General features: G+C 46.0%; 1 protein-coding gene across 7 annotated transcripts in view; it reads right to left on the reverse strand.

Moving 5' to 3' along the window:
- LOC102003352 (inositol 1,4,5-trisphosphate receptor type 1) overlaps positions 1 to 3,888 on the reverse strand; it is a gene marked incomplete in the record, with an annotated part of 324,788 nt that extends 320,900 nt beyond the window's left edge. For 6 of the 7 annotated variants that reach the window (XM_013513715.1, XM_013513713.1, XM_013513710.1 and 3 more), the window contains 2 exon segments: positions 2,764 to 2,839; positions 3,651 to 3,888. 7 annotated transcript variants of the gene reach the window in all.
- Positions 3,889 to 5,439: the final 1,551 nt, after the last annotated feature.

Raw genomic sequence — 5,439 nt, forward strand, 5'->3', positions numbered from 1 at the left:
AAAAAAAAAAAAAAAAAAGGAAAGAAATTTGCTGAATAAACAATAAAACACTTGACTCATAATTTTAACAGGCATCAGTGTCTGTTAAATAGATTTATCATACCAAGTGCCTTAAACTATGTCCAGTTTAGGGAAACTCAGAGTTTAACAGATGATTATTTCAACAGTTTATTCAGCTTACCCTCATCAGCAAGCATGCCTGAACACAGATACCAAAACAATTAGTAGGAACTGTAAAAGTTATGTCATTTGTGTCACTAACTTCAAGCCTCATCCCATGCATTAAAAGCCACACAAATATTTAAAACAGCAAAAGTGAACTAAATAAATTGCACATACTTTAGTTAACGGAAAGCCTACCCATGTGATGCATTTATTTTAAAAGATCGATAGCAAACAAGATGGGACACTGGCCTTGTGTAGACTCCTTAATTAGATATATCCAAGGACAATGGGACCTAGAAACCTAACTCCAAGACTACTTTTATTTTAGTTCCTTTTTCTACTGTTCATATTTCATGTATGTTGGTTTATTTAGTTTCTTCCTTTAAAGAGCTACTTGTTAAAAAGAATCAGGATCTCCATGAGATCATTAATAGCTAAAAAGGCATTTAAGTTTTTTTCCCTCAGGGAACCCATGGGTACTACACCAATGGGTTAGAGTCAAAGTCTCTCTCTTCCTGGTCTTCCTCAGCTGAAAATACCTTGAAGAAACCATCGACAGATCTTTCTTGTGGAATTAATCTACTCTCTTCCAAGCAATCACTCCATCCCTCCTTCTTCAAGAAAATATGCCAATTCTTTTTAAAAACCAAATACTTTGTTTGAACAGATAATATCATTCTGGAACCCAGAAGATTTTCATGGTCTCAATCAATGTGGAGGTCAGAGTAATTCATTTAGAACACGAAGAACGTTCCTGCCTCATAAGAAGAAAATCTTGATAGGATTTCCTGTTCTGATTTGAATTAGTCAAACAGCATATTGTATTTTCAACACACACACTCACGTGCTCACATAAACACACTTCAAAGAAAGAAACAAAGAAAAATGTTCTGCACAACTGGCCATATGGGAAACTGGAAGGTCTACGAGAAACTATCAACCTTTCACAAATCAAACTCACTGCTTTTTAAATTCCCCAATTATTCAGGCCTTCTAATCAGCTGAGATGCCCTGTGATCAAGATTTACTTCAGTTATGAGATGGGCCTAATGATGAACATGGACAATGTTCCTTGTGCTTTTGTTTTTACACTCCTGATTCAGGCTTTCAACACGTCTTTCCAAAACAAACAGCCCACCATCACTATCTCAAATATCACTGCCTGACTGTGACTACATCATAGCCTTCTTACAGCAAAGTATAGTTCTTTCATCAAAGATATATTTAAGAAATAGCTCATCCCCAGAAGTCAGTTTTCTGCTTCTCCTGGCTTCCCTCTCACCCCTCCACCCTACCTCACATCCAACTTGGGTGCTTTGTTGGGACGAAGTACAGCTCTACTACCTGGGACTATACCTTGCTTCTGAGTAATTTTACTACCTGCACCTCAGTTTCTTCACCTGTATCTGGCTAAGGAGTTTCTGTGACCTATGGCTCTGCACCTGGTTTACAAGGATATCATGTGTCAGTCTTACTACTTTTAGCAACCATCTAGACAACAGTTTTTTCTTGTCTTACCTTACTCTGAAGGGAGAAACAGGACCCAGTCTTTGGTCCTAGGAGGCCCCAGAGCCTCATAGCCATTAGTCAATAAAGGAATTCCAGGAAAGAACCAGACCTTGCACACCCAAATGCTTCTCACTCCATCGTACTCCTGAGGATCTTATCAACAGGAAACAAAAGCCCTATACTGCTATAATGAAGTATCTGGCTTTTATTTTCTAATTAGAAAACCTCAAAGATTGTAGCCCAGGGAACAGCTAAATATTTAGAATGTTAAAGAAATTACTAAGACCCAGCTGCCCACCATTGCCCCACCCCCGTTGCCCTGTTGTTTATCCTGAACATTTCAGAAGAAAAAAGTTTTGGTGGCCAAAACTACAGCAATGGAGATGTACAAGCACCCGCTGAGACCTCCCTCTCTTGAAGTGCAGTCTGACCATTTTGGGGAAAAAATAGGAGCTGTTGTGTTTACAGATAAATGCTGCCCTCAGCTCCTATCCCAGGACAGGCACCAAAATAATACAGACACATCTGATTCCTTGACATTCAGATTGCTTCAGTAAAGGCCTGGATGCTACTATCGTACGCTTCACAACTAACTTCCCTTTCTAAAGTTCTCATTCTTTCAAGTTACCAGCAGCCACTTTCATTTCTTGCAATTCAACCTACTCTGATTAAGGACATGCTCACAGTACAGTGGGGGAAAGTAGCTATTTTGAAAGAGAGGCATTTAATTTTTGCTTACTTATCTTGGCAGATGAAAGGCACTGCATCCTTCAGCATTTAAATCATCAGCACACTTCCCAGCCCAGCGATGGGCCGCCCCTTTTAGCTCCATTTAATGGCTTTTCCTCCCTCCCTCTCTTAAACTTTCAAGCCGCTTCAATTCTGAGCCATCATCAAAAGTTCAAGGAAAGGCTGTCCGCTGGACCTCTGCTCCCTAAATCTCTCACTAAAGGCACTGACGAATTTTGAAAACTGAACCCCACAAGTTTCTTTCCTACTCCCCACTTCTATGACTGCTTAGAAAGGGCTTGAAATAGGCTTAGGATCAAAACTAAGTACTGACAACGGCACTCAGGCTTCCACACTCACCTGACAGGGGTCAGGCACTCAGTTGCCAGAGTATGCCCAGCCAGGAATGCCAATCCCGCTCCTCTGTTTTCAGCTCCTGAATATTAAGGAAAGAAAGACTGCCTGAGTATGAGACCACAGAAAGGTCTCCAACAGAAATGCTTCAAAATCGTTTCTACCCTTTTTAGCCTCCTTCTCTAGAGGGACACCAACCTCCCCAAACTTGGCTGGCAAGTTGATGAGATCAGCTGAGCGAAGATTACAGATAACTGCGCTGATTTCCAGCGCACTGACAAGTGACACCAGGCACTCACAAACTTCGAACGTGCCGAAGGCTGGAACTAAGGGAAGCGTTTGGCAGATCCCAAAGCACTTGCTTCCCTGCGTGGAGGCCAAGTATACGAAACAGGCATCCTCACTGGGCGCGAGCCTAGTCCATACTTCCCTTACAGCGGCTCCCCCGGCTTTCTTCCGTTTTTTAAAACCCTCCCCACAGGGGCCCCCACGCATGCACTATTCTCCCAACCACTGCAGCGCAAGAGAGGGCTACATTTTTAGAAAGAGTGTTTCCTTCACCCGACTCTACATATAACACACTCTCAAAGCCCCCTCAAAAAAAAAAAAAAAAAAAAACTATTTCCAGCAGCTGCTCCAACATTTTCCAACTTGGGGAAATGCCATTCCAGTTCAAACTGGGAGCCCTCAAAGCCAAGCACTGGAATCGAGGACATGTGGGTATTTTTAAGCCTTAAATGAGACCACCCCCAAAAAAATGCCTTCAGTAAAAGAACCCCCAAACACATGCCAAGTGCATGCATATTCAGCAAGAACTCCCTAAAAGCAGGGCAAAAACTTCAGTGCCGGGGGACCAGAGCTCCCTGCACCCTCTGCCCAGCCCCAGCCTCTACCTTAGTGCCCGGGGAGCCACTCCGGTTTGGGGGAGCAGGACGAGGAGAGGGGTTAGTAGCCGCTGGGTAATCCCATGTCCGCGAAGAGTGAGCTCGTTCCGTTAGGATGGAAGCGGAGAACACCCACACCACCTCCCGGCGTGCGCTTTCTCTCTCTCCGCCCCCTACCTCCTCCTCCTCCACCACCTCCTCCTCCACCTCCTCCTCTCCTCCCACCCCAGCGAGCTTGTGGAAACGCTTCAGCAGAACATCCACATGGTTACTGCACTTTGAAGCGGCTGTCGGTAGCTTATATAGGCCGGGACGCTCCCTGGGCAATGTAGTCCAAGTTCCGGGCCGTGCCGGCGCCTGGGGCAGCTGGGTGGGACTACAAGTCCCAGCATGCCCCGGGCTCCCGGGCTGGGCTCTAAATAGCCGCGCGCGGGGACGGGGGAGGGGCGTCCTGCAGGCTGCGGGTCGGTGGGTCGTTGTTGGTCTGCAGTTCTGGTTGTCCGCTGGACTTGGAACGGGTGACCCAAAGCTACCCCCCTGGGGCGTCCCCAAACCCTCGGAGCTGTTCTCCTCCGGCTGCCCCCATTTCCTGGAATCTAGGTGTCACTGGGAGCCAGGGAGGAGGGAGGAGCTCGGGTTTCTGCTTTGGGAAGTTTTTAGGAGCTGTTACCCACCCCAGCTCCTTGTGTACCGAGCCAAGAATTCCAGCAATCTCGGGCACAAAAAACTCCAGTGTTTGCGGTAAAGGATTAAAGGCTCGAGATTGTCTTTATTTAATCTGCTCTACCTGGGCTAGCGCTTGCATGAAAAAACTTAAGTCTGAGAGCGACGGTCCACGCGAGCGGAAACACGGGCAAGCCCCTTGGGTCACCCGGACTGCGTGTCTTTCGTCGCCCAGTGGGAGGTAAAGAAACGCACGCCTTTCTCGTGCGCAAATGAAGAAACCTTTTAATTTGCCAACGCTGAGATTGGGAGACAGAAAGTAAATACGAACTGTGACCTCGATCTTGACCCTGGTTCTAGCAGCTCCTCTGCTTCTGGAAGCTGTAAATGTTTAAGTAAATAAACCGCAAGCCAGAAAAATAAGAGGTTCTAACAGAGCCGCTCACTCGGATGTGTGCTCTCCACAAGAGACACCCTCCCCCGGCATCTCTAACAGGGGCACCGAGGGTGAAGTGGATTTCAAACCACTGCCAAGCAGCGTCTGGGTTTCTAGGCTGCAAGGTGTCTTGGACTTTGACTTTTGGAAGAAGGGGAAAGGCTTCTTACATCGGAGACAGTCAACCTGCTGCCCTTTCTGCCTAAGATGACGCGTATTCATTCCACAAATGTTTCCTGGCTGCCAACCACCCGGGAAATAGTGGTGAGCCAAAAAAGATCACAGCTACCCAGCCACTCACTGCCAGCCACCGCATAAGATCTCCTAATAACAATAATAATAATGATAATAAACTGATTTTATTGTGCGCAGACCACATGCACTTTTCATGCATGGTGCTATTGAGTTTTACCAACTCCAGATGTATTTATTCCCTGTATTTGACAGCTGCTCCCCAGAGGGCTGCGAGAAATCAGGTAACTTCTCAAGATGACACAGTTAAGTGGTTGCAGCCTGGAATCCAGTTCTAGTCTGTGAGTGAACTAAGCCCTTGTCTTTGGGAATATCCGTCCCTGCCTCATTAAACTGCTTCCCACTCCATTTTTATGAGCAGTCGCTGAGCGCTTGGGCAACTCATTTTCACCTCCTTGTCCCTGTTTTCCCATCTTAGAATGGGAGATACTCAGGATTTGCATACAT

Source organism: Chinchilla lanigera, unplaced genomic scaffold (assembly GCF_000276665.1).
Source record: "Chinchilla lanigera isolate Chin_1 unplaced genomic scaffold, ChiLan1.0 scaffold00020, whole genome shotgun sequence".
Classification (NCBI taxonomy): domain Eukaryota; kingdom Metazoa; phylum Chordata; class Mammalia; order Rodentia; family Chinchillidae; genus Chinchilla; species Chinchilla lanigera.